The sequence below is a fragment of the Puma concolor genome, chromosome B3, assembly GCF_028749965.1.
Source record: "Puma concolor isolate L17-30 chromosome B3, mPumCon1.1.hap2, whole genome shotgun sequence".
NCBI lineage: Eukaryota > Metazoa > Chordata > Mammalia > Carnivora > Felidae > Puma > Puma concolor.
Window position 1 is genome coordinate 22,224,657 of NC_141672.1, and position 11,973 is coordinate 22,236,629.

Below are 11,973 nucleotides of genomic sequence, written 5' to 3' on the forward strand. Positions count from 1 at the left end.
TCTGAAGAGAAAGGCATGGTAAAGCCAAACTCTTAACTTTGTTTTTCATATCTGCACCTGCATCTAGGATTTCTCGAGTATACTTGAAATGGAGAAGTCAAGGAGAGACAACTTCTAACCCTGCCCAAATCCTCCTGTTCTTAGTAGAATATCAAAATAGTCTGTGTTACAAGCAATAGATGACATACAAAAAGAAAAGATCCATGAAGACAGACACAAAGGGAAGGTAAAAATGAATTTTAATTTTTGCCTGTGTAGCCAAAGGGCTGAGGGTGGTGAGGGGAGGGGGGAAGACAGTGAACAAAGATTCTTTGAAAAGTTACTGAACTCCCAGTGGAAGTTGGAGTTGTTAATTGAGCTGTTCATTCCCAGCCCGTCAATTCACTGTGGTAAGAGATGCGGCCTGTTTCCAGAGGAAGAGGGAAAATTAAGAGCTTCACACAGCTTCCATTATTACATCTTAGATGTATTCTCGTCAGCCTCCAAAAAGCAGTCATTACTCTTCACCCACTTAGGACCTGAAGCTGGAAAGACCCGAAGGGCTCAAACGTGACTTGAAGAACTTCAGGGCATCTTCATGACCTTTCAGAGTCCTTAAGTTTAACTCTGTAAAAGTTCCAAAGTCCCCAATTACGAATGATCAAGCAATTATTCAGGTTTAAATAATTTAGCACTAGCTGACTCTCTTGTTTTAATTGCAGAGATAGTTTCCCTGAAAGTTTACAATTTGTACTCATGGGGATGGAAGTGAAGGTCAAAATCCACCCAGGGACGGGATTTGAATGGTTTCACCCTCAACAATCCTGCGAGTTATTTAGTGGATGGTGTCTCTAGCCTCAAAGCATTGACACTTCTTTTGCTTTAGACTGTTGCTTTCATGCTTGTGAATTCAGTCCCAGATGAGTATAATAGCGAAAAGTCCTTATAAGGTATGAAGGCATACGGTCTGATTACTCCTGTAATTATGTTCAGATTTCTGGTCACGGCACAGAAAACCCTCCACCACTACTCACTCCCTTACATTCCCAGCTTCGCTTTTCAGGCAATACCACCACCTACCCTGCATCTAACTGCACTGGACCATGCAGCATTCCTGAATGCACACATGTCCTTTGGCGACTCCATGTCTGTACATAGTCTGCACCCTCTGCCTGAAATTCTCTGCTTGACTTTTTTTTTTTCTGGCCAGGTAAATTCATTCTTCAATACAAATATTAGATATCACCTCCCATGGGAAGACTTCCTAGATTTCTTTGGGGAGAGTTATTTTGTTCCTTCTGTGCTTCCACAGTTCTAAGTACACCCCTTATTTGTGTGATTGGTCTTCCACAACAGAGCTCGAGTTTTTTTTAGGATAAGTTTTCTTCAAGCCTGAGACAGTACCAGGCACATAGGGAGCGTGCAAATAAATGATCATCAAATACACGTGGGTGACTCTCTCACTTGTGAAATCCTGTTAACAGCTCTCAACACTCATGACTAAAAGAGGTGCTGTAACATTTATTGCTCTTTTAATGCTTGCGATTAATACACACTACCTGCCCTGTTTCAAAATGGCATTTTTAATGATTCAATTAAAAACTTAAAAAAAAAACTGTCCTAATTTACTCCTTCCACTTTCACTGTTTTAAACTTTGCCTCTCATTTTAAGCCAATCCTCTCTGGGAAAATATATCAAACTCTGAACATGGATCCAATTATCTAGGAGCACAATGGTGTTCACACTGGGGCCCTGAGTGTGATTGCACAAGGGACCCAAACACTACGCAGTATCAGGAGACCCAGTAAACTCTTGCCTCTTCCAAGAAATTACTAGGACATAATTAAATTTTACTCACAAAGAAAAAGCTTCCCAGCATTCATTTTTCAGACAGCAAATGGAGAAGAGGAAATCTTGATTTTCAAGGAAATAGAAAAAAAAGCAACGCTGTGTGTGTTTCTTCTACAAAGTCCTTTCTTCCTTTCACTCCAAAGCACAAACATTCAGGTCTCGCTTTCTACTCGCTCTACATTTTGCCTTTGTCTTTGTGTCTCATTTAAAACTAGTGGAAATGTGTTGGGAGCCAGATGAGAGATGAGACAAATGACTGGCCTTCAAAGAGTTTACGATCTGTGAGAAAGACCAACATATAACATAACTAACTCAAATACAGGAAGGGGTGACATAATGTGCACTTAATTTGATGGACGAATCCAAATGAGAGAGTATTTAGTTTTGACTTAATATCAAAGAAGGCCTCTCAGAGAAGGTAGCACTTTAGCACTTAAGGATGAGAAGAAATTATGTAAGTGGCACCATGATCATAGACACAAGGCATGACCTAAATGACATATTCAATAATAGTAAGTATTCCATTGCAATTGGGCTAAAGTGGGAATGAATATAAGGGGATATATATATGTTAATTCTGAAGGGATCTTTGGAGGCTAAATACTTAAGAACATAGAAGTTATAAAGAGGCATTTACACATTTTTCCCAAGAGTTAACTGATTTTGAACAATCCTAACAACGACTAATAACAAGTAAAGTCGATGGTGTGCATAAACTACATTTTAATTGTCCCTTTCTTTAATATATCCCACCAATAGCACCTCTATGGCTTTCCAGCATGCTAGGAGGAATGTCAAAGAATAGATATAATCCAATGGGGAAATCCAGCTAATGTAGAAGACAAGAACAATAACAACAGTACCCTGAGATCTCTGATGGAGTTCTTAGTGTTTTCCTTTCTTTTTTTTCAGATGGAATTTTAATTATAGTTAAGATGCAAATTCCCTCTAACTTGAGGATGGGGGCAGGAAAAAATTTTAGTCATGCATAGTTTTAATTGACTTCAAGGCTTCAGTCCTAGCAGAAAGGCAACTTTCCAACATCAGAACCTGGAAAACGATACTGCTCAATATATTTTTTCCACTCCAGTCTGTTTCCGCTCTTCTACTCCCTGCGTCCTTGGAGCCATAGTGAATGATGGGGGCTATTTGCTGTATTGACTGGCAAAGATGCAAATTCACACAAAAGCAACATCCATCTCTCTGATCACTTAAAGAAAGCTCATTACAAACCAAATAATTCATGAACGAAGGCCCATCCATAAGGAATAATTTGCACTAATTGTACTAATTTAAACTGATAAATTCTACAAGATTCAGAGAGAAAATTCTTGTTATGTCAATATGGAGAAAATTTCCAATGTTTTGAAACATAGAATGTCACTAGCAGGTGCCGGCAACTCCGCTTTGTGATATACTTTCCAACACATTAAACATTAGCCCTTGCAAGTAGTTGTGTCCAGCAGCTTCTATGAGCAATCTGGAAGTTGTCCTGTCCCTTGACTGGAAGAGAATGTTATATCCTAGACTCTGGGTTCTCCCTTAGAATTAAACCAAGTCAGGCAAAACATGTCCAGCAGATTCTCTCAAGAACACTCTAGGAATAGAATAGCTGCTGGCTTTTTTACCACCACTAGAAAACAGATTATTCTGCAGGTCATGAGGCAACATAGAACTGCTGGGATACTCAGACCCTGGGCTGATTTCTGACCCAGCTGAGAAGTCGTAGAATCCCTCCTGAATCTTGGCTTCCAGCAGCAGAGCTGCTATTTGAGTAACACTCACACTTGCTCAGTTACTCACACTTGTCAGGTCCTGACAATCACAAAGGCATGGGAATGGCGGTGTGAGCAGGACAGCACAATGGAAAGAATGTGGGGTATGGAACTAAGCAGAGCTAACTCTGATGCTATTGGTTTTTGATGTCAGGTAAGATCACGACCCTTGAACCTCTTATTTACTCACCTGTAAAATAGGGAAAAATGATAGGATTTCTTATAATTATTGTGAGAGTTAAGTTAGACAATGCATGCAGATAATCACATATAGACATTCCCTAAATGGTAATAGTTATAATGACATTAGTGGTCAGGTTATGAGAACAATCTCCACTGGATGATTATACACTGGGTCATCCTAATTGTGTGAATCAATACAAGTCAACACATCTAATATGTAGGGAGGAGAAAAAATATTTCTTAGAACTAAGGGCCTGGAAATCCCTTTTATCAGCTTCTACTGGTTTGTGAGTAAGTCAATTCCTTTTTTAGTTGACTAAAGCCAATGTCAAGAGAAAACTAAAGTACATGTTAAAAATATCTATATATCTATATATCTATATATCTATGTATCTATAGACTGGGGCACCTGGGTGGCTCAGTTGGTTAAGTGTCCAACTCTTGATTTCAGCTCAGGTCATGATCTCATGGTTCGTGAGTGAGCCCCGCATCATGGGGATTCCCTCTCTCTCCCACTTTCTTTCTGCTCCTTCCCCACTTGCTCTCTCTCTCAGAAATAAACTTAGAAAAAATCTATATCTATATATTTCCCCACATTTTAATAAAATAATTACTTATGAAATTAATCTCCATTAGGTAGGAGATATATCCAAATGTCTAGTATAATATCAACATACTCAATAAATATAAGTTCATATTTTAATCAATAAATACAATCAGCTTTTTATTATTTACTACTTATAAAAAAAGTTTGTTTTCCAAGACATAGAGTAGGGTTTCTTTTAGTAAGGTAACTTACAGCTGTATGTATTCCTAAATGCTTAAGGATTCATAAAGATATGAATTGATCACCCAGGATTTTAAAAACTTAACTCGTACTCTAGCTTTACTTTGGGGAAAAACAGGAAGCAGTTTACACTCTGGAGAATTAAACCTTAACTTGACAAAGCAACTGGCAGTTACTAAGGTTTCAATTTCACCTGCTCTCATGTTTTCGGAAGGAGAACTCTGAATTAACCCAAACTGAAAATAAAAATTCCAATTCCAATCTGCCATTTTTGTTTTATTACAGTTCAACTTAATGGGCACCATGGAGCTTTAGGGAAGGTAAGCTGATGAGAATCTTTGAAGATATATAATTTAGAAATGACATTTGGAAGTAAATAAAGACCTTTGGGAAGCTGATTTAATGAAATATAGTCATTGTAGGACTGTCATTAGGTAAAATCAGTTTTAAAAAACTTGGTTTCCTCCACCTTGAGCACAAAGTCCTTACTCAGCCTCAATCTTTAAAAGGTGGCAGAAAACCTTTCAAAATTCCATGGTAAAGATAACGCAAAATAATACTTTTTCAAGATAAAATTTGTAGCAATAGCAAACATGCTTTGGAGCATGCAATAAAATTCTGAAGCAGTATGGAAGCCAGGCCCTAGTGCTGTACTGGTCAAACAAGTCCCCATTCATTTCTCACCTGTTTGCCACACTTATTTCTTCTCCTGGTAAGAAGGGTGTGAGAGGGTGGAAAATGGCAAGAGGAGTGGGGTTCAGTAAAATCTTCATGATTGATTATTGCCTCATTGGCCTCCTTCAGCTCCATTAGGACATAAGAAAAGGAGAAGGAAAGAAACAGACTGGACATTTAAAGTTGTTCATCTTGTTCAAATTCAGGTGTGATGCTCTATAGAGGGTGACTCAATTATCATTCTATGTAAAGTTTTAATTTGTTCATAGATTCTCAGAAGGGAAAGGATCTTGGAGCTACCTAGTCCTCATCCAGAGCTTAATATTTAATACTTTTCAAACAGTGTTTCATGGAACCCTAAGGTCCTCAATGATACTTCAGTTCCAATCCAACATAAGAAGTACCATGTTTACCTGATTTATATATTTGAACTCCGGGAAAGATTTTATTGGAGTCAGGGTGATCAAGAGTTACAGTTATAGGGGCGTCTGGATGGCTTAGTTGGTTAAGTGTCTGACTTTGACTCAAGTCATGATCTCATGGTTTGTGGGTTCGAGCCCCATGTGGGGCTCTGTGATGACAGCTCAGAGTCTGGAGCCTGCTTCTGGATTCTGTGTCTTCCTCTCTCTCTGCCCCTCCCTCCCCTGCTCGCACTCTGTCTCTCAAAAATGAATAAACGTTAACATTTTTTTAAAGTTACATTTACTACAAAAAAAATCTACTTTGAAGCCACTGATCTACAGTCCCCAAGTAATAACAATCCCATATAGGAGTACAAATACCTTGGTGGTGAGGAACACACTACCTTATAAGGCAGCCCATGAAAATTTTATACGGCTAAACTGTTAGGAATCTCATTCTTATGAAGACACGATATCTACCTTCTAACAGCCACTCTAATTTTATCCCCTCAGAGCATAGAAGGAGGTCTAAGCCTTTTCAACATGACGATTTCTCATTAGTGGAGGACAAATGAAAGGATGTCACCATCCTCTATTCCCCACCTAGAGATTTCTAGTTCCTTATGCTTGAAAGGCTTTCAGACCCTTCCACCATGCAAAGCACTCTACTTTGGGCACACTTCAGGATGTTGAGCCCTACACTGTGTTCTTGTATATAAGAGGGATGGGGCTCACTGTCACATCTTTTCTGTCTCCTTCAGTTCCCTTAAGAATAAAGACAACATTGACCAAACATTTGAAAATGTTTGCTTAGTTCATGAGTCTAGCTTGTACATGGTTGGCAATGGCATAACACAATGGCACTTTTTGAAGATAAATTTTATAGCAGCAGGAAACTGCTTTGCCTTAGGGCACAACACGAAGTTTCACAGAAGTATAGCTGTCAGTCTCCAGGGCTTTAATGAGCAAATAGGTCTCTATACTTTTCTCACCTGGTTGCCACATTTGTTTTTCCCCTCATCGGAAAGGAAGGGGAGCTATAGCCTGTCATAATCATTCCAATCACCTTGTAAGTCTCAGATTTTAGCAGCTAGGGAAGAGGAACATAGCATGACAGTGTCATGAAGGAGGAAAAAAGATAAGATTTTGGAATCAGACAAAACTGGATTTAAATTTTGTCTCTTCAGTGGTACCTTTGGAAAATCAGTCCATAATTCTGAACCTCAGTCAATTCATCATGCTATAGAGTTGTTATATTTGGAATAATGTATGTAATAGACTTCTCACTGAGTCTGATACTTTGAAAGCTCTCAATGAATATTATTAAGAGCGTTATCATTTCAAGTATTTATATCTCCTTTATTTTAATAGCACTATTTTCAATGGTATCTCATTTTCATGCTTCAGCATTAGGGAATGGGAACTTCCTACACAAATTTTCAGAGACTCGAAGCTTATACTTTAAGGGTCACCCATTGTTTTCAAGTTGTTATTTAAATTCCAGTTAGCTAACATACAGTGTAATATTAGTTTCAGGTGTAGGATTTAGTGATTCATCACTTACATATAGCACCCGGTGCTCATCACAGCAATTACCCTTATTAATATCCATTACCCGTTTAACCCGTCCCCCCACGAACCTCCCTTCCAGGAACCCTCAGTTTTTTCTCTGTAGTTGACAGTCTGTTTTCTGGTTTGCCTCTCTTTTTCCTCCCTCTATGTTCATCTGTTTTGTTTCCTAAATTCCACATATGAGTGAAATCATGTGGTATCTTTCTCTGACTTATTTCATTTAGCATAATACTCTCTAAGCTCCATCCACATCATTGCAAATAGCAAGGTTTCATTTCATTCTTTTTTATGGCTGGGTGATATTCCAGTGCATACATATACCACATCTTCTTTATCCATTCATCAGTGATGAATGATAAGGGTTTTTAGGCTCTTTCTATGATATGCAACTGTTGATAATGCTGCTATAAACATCGAGGTGAATGTATTAGAGTCAATCCATTTTAATTGGAATTTATCCTAGAAAATATTATCTACTGCTATGACTGTAAAAAGAAATGATAACCAATTTAAATATTTATGGATACTTTTATCATCATATTTATATGACAGTATTCACAGTATGATGTAGTAATATTATGATGCCTAAAAAAAATGTTAAGTGGACGGGACATTTCTCTGTTCACTGAAGGGTCTCAGACTTTTATAATATTTGAGATTTTATGCTTTTTTAAAATGAATATACCCAATGGGCCCGGCTAGCTCAGATGCGTGGCCCATGTATGGTAGCAAATGGAATTAGATGACATGCTTTAATAGTATATGGTCACTTATGGTTCTCTTATTTTCATGACATCAATCAGTATTTTGTTTGGAGAAATGTTTGTACTATAATATCTGAAATGAGACCTGCCTGCAATCAACAAAAAAAAAAGAAATTTTGTAGCTTTTTTTTCTCAGCCGTAGGAATTCTTATTATGGTGGATTTAGTCACATCTCTTAACTGACAGAATGTCATGACTACAGAGTACTGTCCATTGCAGCATGGTCAGCAGCCCATGGGCAGGGAGACTGATTACCTAATGGCAGTTGGTAGCTCAGAAGGTGACAGCAGGCAGCATCCATGCGGGCCTATAGAGCAGCAACCAACACTGGCTACAAGTAGGGTCAGGAGAAGCACTCAGAGCAGAGAAACTGAGAGGTCAAGGTAGTTGATTTAAAACATCTTGCCTAAGATTCACCAACAAGTAAGACTTGCAAGAGACTGAGGTAGTACAGGCAACTTTCTTGTGGTTTTTGTCCCACACTACCAGAAAGTTTTTCAACCATCCTGCTGCTATCAGAAAAATTTCTTCTAATGTTTTCTCTAAACTCTAAAAACAAGTAAATAAGCTTTATAACATTATCTAGAATGAATCTATTGATACTGCCTGAGAGCTAAAGGATACTGTTCTCATTTATTTATTTATTTTTGAGACAGAGAGAGACAGAGCATGAGCAGGGGAGGGGCAGAGAGAGAGGGAGACAATGAATCTGAAGCAGGCTCCAGGCTGAGTCGTCAGCACAGAGCCAGACGCAGGACTCGAACCCACAGACCGTGAGATCATGACCTGAGCTGAAGTCGGACACTCAACTGACTGAACAGCCCAGGAGCCCCAACTAAAGGATACTTTTTTAAGTGTAGCCTAAATCTTAACCATTAGGCCATATGGCACCTGTTTGTAACTGGACAAATTCATAGAAGAAATGTGCAGACAGAGGTGAAACCAAACTAAATCAACTTTGCTTCCTAAACAGACACTAGTTCTACATTTCCACCAGGTGTCTGAGAATCATGACAGACATCCATTCCATCATCTTGATTAATTGCATAGCATATATTTTATAAAAACATCTAGGGCTAAGAAAAAGTTCTATTTTGAAAATCAGAGCAAAACCAACTGGGAGACTGACAGTTCTGGAAGCATTTCCAAGCCTCCTGAAACTTCACAGATTCAGTTTTCAGGCCAATAAGTTATCACTGCAGCTTGATGGTCTCTCCAGGGTCCTATCTTCTGTAATATGGATGTTTATGATATTTGCCATTGTTGTAGTTAAGATTAATTAAAAATAGTGTAATTTTAAAATACAGTTAGCTGAATTACATGAGCTAACACGGAACATTTAAACAGCACATGATTACATTCAAACAGCTGGTGGGCTATAGCATAGAAAGAGATTTTAAAAACAGGCATTTAAGTTTTGTGTGAATATAAGAACAGATACTTCTTTTGGGAAACACTTGTGCTAAATTACTTATCCAGTGATAAAGTCATCAAATAAGTTGTCAATAAATACTTAAGTGAGCGGGAGGAGCCAAGACAGTGGAATAGCATGGAAGTTTTTTGTGTGTGTCCGTCCATGAAATACAGCCAGACCAACACTTAACCATCCTACACACCTAGAAAACTGATTGGAGGATTAACGCAACAATCTGCACAACCTGGACTGCAGAATTCAGCAGGTACGCAGCGCAGAGAAGTGAACTTGGGGAGCGAGAAGGCGCAGGAAGGGAGGTGCTTTTGCAAGCGGAGAGAGGACGGAGAATTGGGGGGGGGAGAATTTGGGAAAAGCACCCCTCTCCAAAAGCAGCTGGAGAGAAAGTGGAAAATTGGAAACAGCTTCAGGGACTAAACTAAAAAGGGAGAAAGGAGAAAGGAGAAATGAGAGGGTTTAAATTCCATTAAGACTGCAAACAAGGGAGTGCAGTCTGCAACTCCACAGCTCCATACCTGGTGGTGCTCTGGTGGGAAGGGTGAATCCCCAGGAACAGAGTAGGGGCCGGGAGGATCTCGGGCCACACGGGGGAAAGCGGTTCCACTGCTGGAAGGACATTTGGTAGAGACTGTTGAAGCCACCTGGTCCCAGCAGACCTGAGAAGGCGGCCACGTTCGCCGCTGCTGGAACAAGGTCCTTAAGGGTGAAGCCTGGTGCCAGATGTGTGATGTGATCTTCCATAATCCCTGAAACACTGCTGCTACACTATCTCGTGAACTTTTTCTGGGGCGGGCTGGCACCCAGCTGCAGTCTCAAGCCACCAGCAGCAGCAGGGCCCAGCAAGCGTTCCTGGGTGCAGCCGACATTCGGCCATTGCTCATTCGGCCATTGCTCGGTGAGACCCTCCCACAGAGGGGCGGAGCGGGTCAAAGCCGCAGTCCTTCAGAAGGAAGGGGCTGGGGAAAACAGCCGCATCTGAGACAAAACCGGGGACAGAGGTACTGCCTGGGGCCTGGTCACGGAGAGTGAAAAAAAGGGGAGTGGACGAAAGCTGAAGACAGAGGACGGGCACACGATTGCTGATCTGGGAGAACAGACTGGGTAGCTGGGTGGTGCCATCTTTCACCGCTGCTGCGCATGCGCATATGCACCATGAGCACCACAACACTCCACTGCAGTAGCCTAGCAGCGCCATCTAATGGAGAGCAGAGCCGTTACACTGAGCCACGCCCAAATGGGCCAACCTCTCTCTTCAAGAACACAAACCTCACCGCCGGTTTCCTTTATGGACTATAAAGCGCTACATAGACTGACTTCTAGGGGAAAACGAAGTAATTTCAGTCCTACTTCAATCTGTTAGCAGGTCCATCTACTCAATTTTCTTTCTTTTTTTTTTTCTCTTTTACACTTCTTTTGCTTGAATACAGAAAGAGAAAAAATTCATTTTTATTTTCAAGTTTTATTAAAAATATTTTTCTTTAATTTTTATTACTACATTTTTCACTTTTGTGTAAATTTTTTCAAATTCTATTTTACTTCCATCACTTTATTTTAGTCTACTAGTGTATTAATTTTTTCAAATTTCCAAATGATTTCCTTTTTTTTCTTTTTTCTCTTTTTTTCTCTTTTTCATCTTTTTCTTTTTCTTGAATATAGAAAAAGAAAAATCATTTTTATTTTTAATTTTTAATAACAATATTTTAATTTTTCTACTATATTCTTTACTTCTGTGTATATTTTTTCAAATTCTATTTTACTTCCATCATTTTATTTTAGTCTACTACAGTGTATTCATTTTTTCAAATTCTCTAACGATTTCCTTTTTTTTATACCCCCCCCTTTTTTTTTCTCAAATCTGTCAAACCACTTTCAACACCCAGACCAAAACACACCTAGGATCTAGCATCATTTATTCGATTTGTGTGTGTGTGTGTTTAATTTTTAATTTTAATATTTTTTAAATTTAATTTTTTTATTTTAATTTTTCTACTTCATTACTTCCTTTCTTTCCTTCAAAATGACAAAACAAAGGAATTCACCCCAAAAGAAAGAGCACGAAGAAACGACACCCAGGGATTTAACCAACACACATACAAGCAAGATGTGTGAACCAGAATTTAGAATCACAATAATAAGAATACTAGCTGGAGCCGAAAATAGATTCGAATCCCTTTCTGCAGAGACAAAAGAAGTAAAAGCTAGTCAGGATGAAATTAAACATGTTGTAACTGAGCTACAATCACGGAGGGATGTAGCAATGGCAAGGATGGATGAGGCAGAATAGAGAATCAGCAATATAGAGCACAAACTTATAGAGAATAATGAAGCAGAAAAAAAGAGGGAGATTAAGGCAAAAGACACGATTTAAGAATTGGAGAAATCAGTGACTCATTAAAAAGCAACAACATCAGAATCATAGGAGTCCCAGAAGAGGAAGAGAAAGAAAAAGGGGTAGAAGGATTATGTGAGCAAATCATAGTGGAAAAATTTCCTAACCTGGGGAAAGACACAGACATCAAAATCCAGGAAGCACAGAGGACTCCCACTAGATTC

General features: G+C 39.0%; 1 long non-coding RNA gene across 1 annotated transcript; it reads right to left on the reverse strand.

Annotated features, from left to right (window-relative positions):
- Nucleotides 1–222: 222 nt before the first annotated feature.
- LOC147579794 (uncharacterized) lies at nt 223–10,536 on the reverse strand. The gene is made up of 3 exons (XR_015251819.1): nt 9,936–10,536; nt 5,261–5,374; nt 223–606 (listed from the first exon to the last, which is right to left on the reverse strand). It is a non-coding gene; the product is annotated as an uncharacterized LOC147579794 (long non-coding RNA).
- Nucleotides 10,537–11,973: the final 1,437 nt, after the last annotated feature.